This window comes from Montipora foliosa, chromosome 8 (assembly GCF_036669935.1).
Source record: "Montipora foliosa isolate CH-2021 chromosome 8, ASM3666993v2, whole genome shotgun sequence".
Lineage (NCBI taxonomy): Eukaryota > Metazoa > Cnidaria > Anthozoa > Scleractinia > Acroporidae > Montipora > Montipora foliosa.
Window position 1 is genome coordinate 45,589,199 of NC_090876.1, and position 12,597 is coordinate 45,601,795.

Below are 12,597 nucleotides of genomic sequence, written 5' to 3' on the forward strand. Positions count from 1 at the left end.
TCCTAAGTACTGCAGTTGTTCTAGCCTAGTTGTCTAATTTGCTCGCTGATTCGACTGATGAATCGTACAGTTATAGTCCAGTTTCAGCGCACGCTGCGACAAAGGGCTTTTATACGTTTTCACCTGACTGTCTAATCGATCCTCTAGCTATAGTGTATGTAGAAATTTCAGTGCTGGAATCCGCCAACAGATCTAAACCGCCAATTGTAAAGAGAACAGTCCGGTTTCGCCTGATATGATATAATAAGTAACAGAAGTATGGTAATTTCACATCCAGTCTTAAAGGCCTAAGGTTAGCCTGTTTATGCTCACTAGGTTATGCAGGTTTCTTTTATTGCGATATGAGCTTGGTAATATTTGTAATATTTTGTGTTGCCATTTGGACCTGCTTCCTGATTTTTTTTAAGTGTTTGTTCGTTGTGCTAAGAATGATGCCTATAGGAATGGGAATTTCGCCTACATAAAGCGTTTGTACAATGCTTCTTGTCCTGTAGCCTTGTTAGGAAGGTATATTATGATTCATGTGAGGGTATTGATCTTAATAGCAATTTGGCTCTTTTGAGAAAAGTGACGTTTCTCAAGTCTAGGAATGGTTATAAGTTTTCTAGGGAGAGGTTCCTTTATTCTAGATGTCGCGAATTGTTTTAAGATTGCTCAAGAGATTTAGGTTACGGTACAACGCGAAAAAGAATTCGGTTTTCACTATTTAAAGTCGAGAGGGGCATCTGTTGCAGTTTTGAACAAGTAGAATTTGCCAGAAAGATTATTGAAGTTGCGAGGACATTGGAAATCCACGTTGCAAAAGTTATGTATGTATTGGAAGACATAACAGACGTTTGTCTGTTTCCTCATTACAAGGATTTTTATTAATTTGTGTTTGTAGTTAGTATGAAGTATCTTCTTGTCTACGATGTCCATCTTATTGTAAGCAATAAATGTCAGTTGTTGGATTGCCTGAGCACCCAACCCATTACGCAGTTGGTTTTTTGTGAATTTTACATCACTGAGGGAGAAAATATTTTATGTTCGTTTGGGCGTAGCGACTTATAACATAACTTCTCTTATTGCCAAGCTCCTTTCAATAGACCCTTCTCCAAAATGGCAACCAAAACTTCAAATAAGTTAAAATTAAAAGTTAATACCGGAAATAGATAGAGCACCTTTACTATAGTAACCCTGCAAAGTTTCGGCATATCAAGTAAATGTAAGTTGAAAAATGAAAAATTTACAGACGTTTGTATGATTGGGGGTATGGCGTATACCCCCAGTCATATGGACAAACGTCTGTAAATTCGTCAAATTTCAACTTACAATTTCTCAGCTGATATAACACTTGCTAGGCTGAAACTTTGCAGGGTTACCAAAATAAATGTGCTCTTTCTATTAATATTTCCGAAAACTATTTCTGGTATCAGTTTTTATTCAGTTCAATTTTAACTGAATTCAAATCCATTACCGCCATTTTTGATGAGGGTCTGTTCCTCCGATAGATATACCTATGAGAACCCCTAATTACCGATCAGCATCCACTGAGGAATTCCATGATTGCCATTGAGCTTATCGTATCGTGCCGGCCTGATCGTTGGCGCTCACGCAGCTAATATAACCATTTATTAAAAACTGAACTACGGATATCACATTTCTAGCATTTTTTTTTTCATTGGCTCGCCGGACACAGGTTATCAGCTCATATACCTGCACTACCAAATATGGTCTATGAATACAGCAGCAAATACACAGTTTTGCGACTCCGAGAAAAAATGCCGACAAAAGCCGGTTTGGATCAGAATTGACCGAGGGTTTTTAATAAAACAATTATCCTACTCGGGCTTGCTGGATATGAAATGATCATAACCAATTATATATATCATTTCATATCCAGCGCGCCCTCGTAGAATAATTGTTAAATATAGAAGCGATAATTTGCAGTCATTAGTGAAAGTCCCTCTTGTCTACTGCTGCTCATCGTCGTAAGACCGAGAAAACCATCTTTTATTATATACAGAGAAAAAAGGTTTAGGCAATAAACCTTGCAAATAAAATTATGTATGTAGTATAATCTCACATTTGGAATCAGGTCCGATCAAGTCCAACCAGCTTCGCGTATATAGCGCTTTATGTGTGTGAAAGATATAGCCAATCATGGTCCAGAGTAAAATCACTCAGCCCATCAGAGAAAAACATTCAAATAGCTTCTGAAAAGCTTGTTCTCCAAATCAGCACCCGCTCGAAGTTTGTTTCGAAAACATGGTTTCGGCTTCCTACTTTTGTTCCTCTGGATTTACCGTTTGATGATTTAATCGAGACTCAGTCAAACAAGGAGGAACATTTAACATTTCTATAAACAGTGTACGTCAACAGTGTCCGAATTTGTCTTTACACAAGATAAAGCACCGCAATTATATGACTGAACCTTACAGAGACTAGGGACAAGGAAACTGAAATATTTCACAGTTTGTGTTTCCGAACTCTGTCGTATTGTACTTATTTAAGCTCGTGTCGACTCTTTGACTACTTGTTGCTGGACAAGAAACGGGATATGTTTTTCTAATATATATTTTTATGCTATTCTGCATGTACGCTTATGGCATCGATCGGGAAAAGTAAAACTGATTTCAAGGATACGTTTAATTATCGTTATATATGCAATAAACATCAGTGCGACAAAATAGGGCCTTTCCGAGTTCACGTCTTCCTCCTCTTCAAAGCGTGTCTAAGGGCGAAGTTTTTGTGATGGTAATTAGTTCTACTTTGCATATGAATTTAAACTATTTCATAAGAACAAGAGGCTACAAGTAGCCTATACTCGGGCCTGCAAAAGTACAGTGAGTGGTGTATGGTTGATTTGGCGCTAAAGAAAAGAACAGAGAGAAGTTTGTCCTACTCACATCGGCCTTACATTGCGATTCTCATGATGTTCGACTGTGTATGTAGTGAATACCCGGACCCAGATTATCTTCATTACAGGTGGTGACAATGACCACTGGACCATGGAAACGAGGTAAAAATAGTGTATTTATGCCAAAGTGGCTAAGCTTGACATTGTTTTTTACTGATCGATGGGTATTCTTGCTCAGTGTTTGAGAGAGGAAACGCTAATTGAACGGCTTAAGGTGAAACGAAATGACTCGTCGAAACATCTTTTGCAGAAAAAAATGAAAGAGAAACGAAGGTGAGATGTGAAAAAATCTTTCCAAGATGACCAAACTTTCGTGCAGTGGTGCACGTAAAGGTCACTTTGACACGTGCGCGACACGTGAAGATGTGCACTATATCTCGACACTTGAAAATACTTCCAGAAGTGCAAAAGTTCCTTGAGGCCATGCCAAATGAATCCATAGCACGAGAATCAAATATTTAAAATATACCATTTGTTGTAATTTAAATACTCGCAGTAATATGCACCCAATTGTCAAAATAAATATGTTATTTGCCAGCTGGGAGGTCCGTATAGGGAAAAACTGTGACCGGGGCCTTGAAATTGCTGCTTTTTCAAGAACGATGTCACAGTTTTTTGCTATACAGACCGACCCTTTGCTGGTAAATAACTTTTTTTTCCTCTCCCCCATCCTCTCTGAAATCACTTGTTTTAATTGTTGACTCGCACCGCGCTTGATAGTGAATGCAGTATTACAGCGACTTACAAACTGAACGTTTCAAGAGAAATTCCATTTCCAAACCTCTTGTCTAATGAAAAATAACCTCTGTATGTAAACGGAGTCGGGGTAAAAAAAAAATGGAAATTTAAGGTCATCAAACAAGCTCACGCAATTAAGGCTAGGTTTCCGCCTGCCGTGAGCAGGCCGGATGAGAAAATTCCACCCGCTCCCGGAACCAATCAGATTGCAGGATTTGTTGAATTCCGCCCACTCACGCATTGAGAAAAAAATAAAAGAATTATAATTCTTTGTGACCAAATTTTGGAAAGTACCTATCAAAGACATACAGTAAGCAAAATCTATTGTGCAACTTCCAAGTACATTACCAGTATGACTTGGGCTGTATTGAATCTGAAAAGTTGTCTTGAACGCTATGACTTCTGCAGGTAATTCTGTTAACATGAAATATGTTTGTCTCGACAAGCTTGATAAGGCAGTGTATAGTTCATTTCCTACATTTACAACTCATAATTACGGGGAAGGAATTAATTTCCTATCATAATTATAATTATATAATGGCACATAGTGACATAGTTGCACATTCACTACCAGCATTTGAGCCATACACTAAAACATCATCTTGACAGTTGTTTTACTGGGATCAATAGGATGTGAACCAGGATTTTTCTAGGTTATGTCCCTGCAAAGGTTGAACTTACCGGTACCAGCAATATGCCATGCGGTAGACTAGACTTTTAACAAGAAACTATTTCAAAAAACAAAAAGTAGTGTTTCGTTTCCGGAATGGAATACTATATTGTGGGTCACTTGGCCTGTCATTCTTATTTCGCTTCGTGTATTGAAACTCTCGAGAAATAAAGATAGAAATGTGAACTCAAAGTCTCTGAACGGTGTTCCTTGGTATCAACATGCATAATTAGCTTTTAAACGCACAAGGAGCAATAGAACGAGACAACAGACGTATTGACGTTTTTTGAGGGGAACGCTGCCTTGCGGCTGGTTAGCCTATGCGACTTCCAGATTGCGTGACGTAGAACAATCTCACTTATCTCCCCAGCACTACGAGCTGAGTTGTAAACAGCACGTGCTGGATCGGACAAGAGTATTGGTTAGCGAGCTATGTACCAAGGCAAACGAGCCAATAAGCTTGGTGGAAGTCACCGTACAGGAGAGGACCCAATTTTAATGAAGGCAAAGCGATATATCCAACCCATCCCCAAAGGGAGGGAGAGGAAAAACTTTAAGAAATTGCAAACAGCCAGTTGGTTTAGTATAGAAGACAAACTGCCAGGTGAACCTTGGACGGCTGACTGAGGCTTTTATAGCTAGACTCTGTCTATTAAAGTAGCCAGTTGCACAGGTTCTACTATGTAGCAGGTAGGCATTACACGTGCTCTTTAGCAATAATGAATGAGGCTTTAACAGATTTGGCCAATGCAGGTGTACGTTATAATCTGAGATCTGGGAACAAAGTCTTTATGTCCTCGTTTTATTTACAACAAAACCGTTGATTTTATGACCTTGAACGGCCGACTACAAAGAACGCGAGTACGGTCACGTGTCATTAATCGTATTTTACTGATAGGGCAGTAAAATCTCATTTAAAGAGAAAAACATACACTCGTTTATGTGCACAATACATCGAAGAATAAAGTCTACAAATTGCGCTCATAACTGCGAAGATCATAGCTTCACTTGATTTCATATCCGCAGTTCATATATGATTCATTTCATATACCATTTCATTATTATTATTATTATTATTATTATTATTATTATTATTATTATTATTATTATTCCATGTCCATTGAACATGCCAGCCACGACCACCTTACATGGAGTTTCCGGTGTTGTGATCTGTGATCTGGCCGTGATTTTGCAAATGAAAGACTCTTGCTCTCCCAATTTGACGTTTAGAGCTCATAATTAACAAAATTAAACAAAATTACCTAAAATAGCGTGACCTAGCCCCTTTAAATTGTACTGATTGAGCTCCTAATGATAGACAACCTAAAACTATAGTCTGGACATAAGCTATTTTTAACCTTGTACATTGAAATTGCAGTTTCCTGTAACCCTCTATTATATAAAAGGGGGTAATTTTGCCTTTCGTAACAGTTCAGGATACGTTGAATTACTATCACAAGAAATGGCCCTAAGTGCCCTTTCTTGTACCCTCTCTAATTAATTTCCTGGAGTCACTTGCCTTGAAAAAGTTCTCGGACTATGCTACAATAAGTTAAAACCAGCCCACTGCCAAATCATCTGCCAATTACAAAGAGTCTGAAGAAAGAGCTTCAGGTATTGAGTGTTACAGCTTTCAAGAAAACAAATGACTTTTTAATTAACTAACCCCTTCGGCAATTCCCTTTCTTCACAGTCTAATAAATCGCTACCGGATTTTCGCACGGCCACAGTCTTTCCTTATTGTGGTTTAATGATGTTTATCAGCTGGTCTGCTGCTGATATGCCAAAGTCCTCAATGTTTTGGTGATCAATTAATTATCATGGTAAAGAGTTTCTAAAATTAAATATATAAATATATATTTGTCCAAATGGTCTGGATAGCACACTTGTTACTAATATTTTTTAAAAATACAAAAGTGTGGTTGTATTTTTAAAAATATAAATAAAATTAAGATCCGCGTTTGCCGTAAACTGCAAACGTCAGATTGTAAATTTGTTATTAGCCAAATACGAATCTTTTAATTCAAATTTGGCTTATTCCTTGTTTATTTGTTTGTAGCAGCTGAGGGCAAGAAAGAGAAATCTTGCGAATGTTGATAGCATGTCCCAAAACCACGACATCGCACCGGCGATCCTCTTAAAAGGTCTATAATTGTAGAGAGATTTTAAAAAAACTGAGCGAGAAAAACGAAACAGTGATCATTGGCTTCATTGCACTAGTTTATTGAGAAAAGTTGGCATTTGTTGCAGCCAAACCCGCAAAATCCGGATCAAAGAACGAGGCCGCAAAAACGTCATAACAGCGATTAATTCTTAGTTGAAAATCAATGGTTCGGAAAAAAGATATAATCGCTTGTCGTTTTTTTCTGTTATTGTTTCGGATTATTTTACACCGGTTGGTGGGGTCTCATAAGGCCGTCAAAATGCTGTTCTTCATTGCTAATAGCTTAGTTGTTAATTAAGGCTGTAGAGAATATCGTGTGTGCTTTATCTGCAACCAAACGGGGTTCACTGTGTCTGGAACACAGAACGTAGATAGAATTAATGATTAGAACTTGCAACAGTGTTTTTAATAATTTGGCGAAAGATATTAAAGCACAGACAAGTGCCCTGTACTTAATTCGAATTGTGCTTTAATTATCAGTTGGCAATGAAAACGGTGCCGCTTAATTAAGAGGTCGTATCAACAGCGGCCACATTTTAATTTGTGGCGATGATGGCACTTCAATAATTTCACGCTTACTCGCTTTGTTCTTATTGTAGGGTGGGAGATAAGATACAGGCTTTGATATTCCCTTGTCCGTGAACAACAAATTATTGAGTTCGCAACTTAAATTAAAAACATCGAAAAAAGAACTACAGCTTTAATTACAAGATCCAAGAAAGAAATGATTTTTCAGGGATTAGAATGGCACTCAATTAGCGATGTCAATGAACTGAGCACGCTCACACATTAACACAAGCTGGCTTAGTATCTTTGTTTAGTAGAAAGTGCAAAGAAGTTAAGAAAACATACTTATGGGTGAACAATATTCTTACATACTACATTAAGCACTTCCTAGAAAAATGCTCTCTTTAAGTTTATTTTGCTATTATTTTTTTAAAAAAACCAGAACCAAAAGTAAACCAATTTGAATGTTGCTTGATCTTATTAATTAATCCTGCAAATATTTCACCCTTGAAAGAAGCTAAAGTTTTCAACTCGAACTTGGCAAGAAGCTGGAAGCGAGAGTAATTATATTGCCCTGGTTTTACGCTTCACCATTTGATGTTACAATATAAAACATGCACTGTAAGCTAAACTGAAGTTCCCGTTGTGTCAAGTTAAGAATGGACACATGCGACTAAAATCTCCCGATTGATGCTGAATAACTGGGGACTAATTGACCTGCTGGAGTTCCATACGTTGGCGGACGATACATGGAGCATGGAGCTGGTGGCCGGACTCTACTTGAAGGAGCCATGGAATTAGCAAAGCAATATTGAGGTCTATGATAGATTGGGTGCGAAGGGAACAGATATCCCTGAGCCGCGAGAGCATATTCAATTTCTGATGACAATTTGCGTTTCCATTTCGTGCGTCTGTTTTGAAACCAAATTTTGATTTGGGTTTCTGTCAGATTGAGTGACTTGGAAAGCTCAGTTCGGCGTGCAACGCTGATGTACTTGTTGGCTTGGAACTCACCCTCCAACTCTTTAATTTGTTCGCTTGTAAACGCTGTTCGTGGTCGCTTCTTTGGGTCTGGGATCGGTCGTTTTCCATGCTGGTCGTTTGAGGAGGCTTCTAAATGATCAAAAACGTCTTATGTCAAAGTTTACAAAATGAGGCTACTACAATTTAACAACAACCTTATTCAGTAATCTTCGAGCTCGTAGAATCAAGATTTATGGGTATAGGTTTTGCACCTAGCTGCTCTCGTTGCAGCAAATTTTAAGAAGTAACAATTTTCTTTAGGGCTATAAATCGCTTCTCAAGTTCGGTGATAAGGAAGCTGCTTTGTACATAAATGACTAGTTTATTACAATAATAGGATAAAAATTTTTCCTTAATTAAGGCATCTTAAGTTCCCTGGCTGTTGTGCTTGATGATTTTATTGATCTTAGACCTTTAATTGTTGGAAACTAATGATCCAAAGACTTCTTTCTATATCTTTCTCTCGGCTTTCCCTTTTTTTGTTTGTTTTTTTTTTTGCGTCCCCCTTCATCTACTATATGTATCTTGTACTTTCGCTAACAACTGACGTTTAAAAGAACACCTAAGCTACAGCCATTGCTTATCAATCTCACTTATTAATAATTTACTCTTCACCGAGACCACATATTATTAGCCATAAACAAAATAGCTTCTCGTTCAAAAAAGGAATGGAAGCAACGGTAAAACAATATGAACAGGCCAGCAAGTCATGTTTATGTTCTTTTTATCCTCGGGAAGGAACCGATTTTTTTTTAAAGATGTGCACAGTATACAAGGGGTCTTCTACGGAGTAAAATGGACTCTGTTTACGCTGTGCTTAACAGACCTGCTCTTTTGGAGTAAGATATAAACATCTGTCACAACCATATTTTATAACTCAAAGGGGGAAAGAAGGTACGGCACTTTGTTCTGTGAAAAGTTGATTTGCCTCGAGTGTCTTTCGTCATGTGCTATTTGGCATAAAATACCTGACCAATGTATGTCATTTGAGACCATTTTAGTCCCTTTATTCGGTCATGCTCAGACATCTATTCTTCTCTATTTGAAAACTGGGTTTGTGCAACAAGGCAGGTTACAATTGGGTGAAAGATGCACTTCCATGCCTAAATTGACCAAATTATGTTGGCTTTCGCCGGATCGTTTTCATTCTGTACGTCTTACCTTGTTTGGTATGTTCCTCTGAGAATGCCCGTTTGGGTGCATTCTCTGCGTTTGTCACAGATATAGGTCTTGCTTTCACTTTGGATTCAATTCCCGAAAGATGCGTTTGACAATCCTTGGGGCTTCCATCAGTAGCTTCGATACATCGGTCCTTGCTCAAGATGCCTTTTATGGAAAAGTTAAGAACTCTACTAGTTAGTGGCAAAGAAGAGTAACTTTCCATTGGAACAAATCGCCGGCACTAACTTTACTCCCGCTTCTAAAGACTTGCTTTGGCTTGGGATTACAAATGATGATCCACTTCCCTCCCCAACTGATTGATGGCAGATCTCGTGTGGAATGAAGCGCGTGCCGTCCATCTTCTGGAACCAATAAAAATCTAACAATTGTCTCAGCGAGACGAACGGAAAAGGGGAACTTTAGCCGAACAAAAGCCAGCCCTGGGGAAGCTATTGATGACTTGTGTTCTTGTCAGTGAATTCAACAAATATTTTTTTCTCAAAGTCGATTGCAGCGCAATTAAGGAAGAGTTGGGATCTAGGAAGATTTACCTACAGAGTGTAAGTTATTAATTGGGTCTGCATGGCTTACGTGAAATAAGCTTCAAAAAGCACTGAACAAAACACTGACTGGTTTTACTAAACACAATCGATTCATCAATGAACTGCAATTAAATGGCAATGATTAAAAAAAAATTGTTTAGGCTTTAGGATGATTAGGGTTATAACATCTGAAGTTAGAACCTTCAACCTCTCTCAGAAAAATCACCTTTTGCCGAGAACATCATCATGTGAGAAAACTGAAAATGTATTCCAAAACGTTCTACCTTCCACTAGTGCAATACAAATCTCCGTAGGGGTTCACCCACTTAGGAAAAATTTAATCCTTTTGGTTAATTAACCATCGGCATATAATCACCCTGCAGTAATAGAGGACAACCACATGGCAAACCGGAATTGGCTGTAGTTTGAATGCATTGTTTATCGCAGTTGATTACATCTGCAAATGACAATTAATATTGTGCTTCTAAAGAGAATGAAGTTCTGTGAGTCTTTATGCATTAAATGTCGCAGATTGCAATGTTTTGACTGGTGACCCAGAATACATAATTTTTTCGTCAAGAACATGATTCAACAAAACGCATTTGCAAGACGTTCTATGGATGTCGCTCAAACATCATAATCACAACCGTACCACACTTTGCCTTTTTATTATACCTTATCTTTCTTTATAACCATTGATAATTTTGTCTTTGCAGATTAGATATTTTGTTTCTAATTTGCGCCCATCTCAATCATTCATTTGTAATTATAGACTTCCCCAATAACAAGGTGTAGACAACCTATTTTGAAAAGATTAGAAGAAGCCTGGGGCCAAAATTTCTTCCTTGGCCAATATTCAACATTGGAACAATGGAAAGAGTATTTGATTTACAAGAGACTGGTGTTTGGGAGAAAAGTAGATCTTGACTGCTAGTGTATCTTTCATGAAAAAGCACAGAGCGCTAACAAACGTCGGCTGGGTTCAGTCAGCGGAATTTGTCGAGACCACCAAGACTTTGCTAACTTAACGAGCCCGCAAAGAAAGCATGAACTTTAAGGTACTGAGTGAAGTAATAGTTTTACTTCAAACAGTTTTGTTAATGTTAAAGTTCGAAAATGACTGTAGCTATCGACATTCACTCACTGCAAACTAGAACTTGTTATATTGTTAGTGGACACTTTGTGATTGTTATACACGGAAATGCATTGGTCACTACTTCGCCATGTTTTCGTCCTCAGTTCAAACTGTGACTCTCATTGGTACACACGTGGGGCCAAAGAGGCTGTCCATATAAGACTTCATCCTAAGAACATCAATAGGAATAGTGGAATCGAAATTCCCGAGTTTTGGATATCTAAGTTCAAGAAACACAACAGCCGTTATAGGAAAACGTGGCCTATAAGAGAATAACATCTACAAACCAGAATAAAGATACCTGCATGACCTGAGACTAGTCCTGTTCCGGGACTCCCTCTTACCCCGCCCTGAAAATGGGCCTGGAACCCAGGCAGGAAAAGAGAGAGTCCTGTATTACTTGCAGGCGCAAAACTGGGGGAAAAAACATATTTGGAAAAAAGATTCCTTATTTGGGAATAGTTTATTTCGAGTGCTTTTACACTGGATACATAGGGATAATGTAAAAGGAAATTATAACGCCAAGTTACGCCAAGTTTCTGGAGGCAATTGATCTCGCGTTTAAGAAATGCCACTTTTCCTTTTTGCCTAAGGCGGAACAACTGCAAGCTATTCATGCAGTCGTTACCGGTAATGATGGTTTTGTTAAACCTGCAGAAGGATTTGGCAAGTCGGTTGCTACGTGGTTGTTCCTTTAATATCGGCGTTTCTAAAACGAGGGTAAGGGTATGACCAAGGGTAAGGGTAAGGGTAAGGATACGAATACAGACAGTATCCTAAAAATGCATAAAAGCTAACCTTAAACTTTTGTTTAGGCCTAATTAGGCCTAAGGTTAGCTTTTATGCCTGTTTAGGATACTTTTTGTATTCGTATCCTCACCCTTACCCTGACCATTGGTCTTACCCTACCCTCGTTTTAGAAACGCCACACTTTAATATGCTTGCGATTTTCTTCGATCCGAGTCCGATGTTAATTGTAAATTAGTCCTTCTTATCGTGAGCCCCAATCGAGAAAGATCAGATGGATGACATATGAAAGTATGGAATTTCCTGCCTGAAACCCAACTGAACAGCTGCATGACGTTGGCGCAGAAAAATATCAAATTTTGATTTAATTGCTCTCCCGAGAATCCTTGAAACTTACAAATATACTGTATGTAGGTCGTGGATGTGAATCGCTCAACGAAGACTAATAAATCTCCTGCAGGAACTCTTATTTATTGCTCATTACTTCTGTCGATCTAGTTATGTGATGATTGCACTGATACAGTGAACATATATTTGAGTTGCACAGTAATTATTGAAACTGTGATTGTTTCAGGAGTTTAGGCCTACCAATTTTTTTCAAAATCAGGGACAAATTGTTTGGATATCCAATATAAAACAGTCAAGTAAAAAATCTCGCAAATACTGTCAGTTTTATCAGGAATAATACACAAACATCGGTGACAAACAGAGTATTTTTTTTTTTTTGTGAGTAATTAGAGTAGAGTAAATTATTCAGACTATAAATTTTTCCTTAGAATAATTTTTCAAAGCACTTGTCGCATTAAATCTTTCTTTCCTTACAAGGAAAGACTTAGGGCCGTGGCCAAGTGGCTAAGGTTTATGTAGAGACTGCATGATTTTATATCGGAAAAACTAAAAGACGATTGCATGACAGAAAAACTGAGCATTATTCCTGATTAAGTTAGATAAAAAGTTAAACGAAATTGAATCACAACCTGGACTATTTCTTTCTTTGCATACCAGTTTGTG

General features: G+C 38.0%; 1 long non-coding RNA gene across 2 annotated transcripts in view; it reads left to right on the forward strand.

Moving 5' to 3' along the window:
- Positions 1–971, forward strand: part of LOC137967316 (uncharacterized) — a 9,378-nt gene extending 8,407 nt beyond the window's left edge. Inside the window, exon 4 of one of the 2 annotated variants that reach the window (XR_011116520.1) lies at positions 1–971. This exon is cut by the window's left edge and continues 150 nt beyond it. This is a non-coding gene — a long non-coding RNA (uncharacterized lncRNA). The other variant, XR_011116521.1, reaches the window with a different exon arrangement.
- Positions 972–12,597: the final 11,626 nt, after the last annotated feature.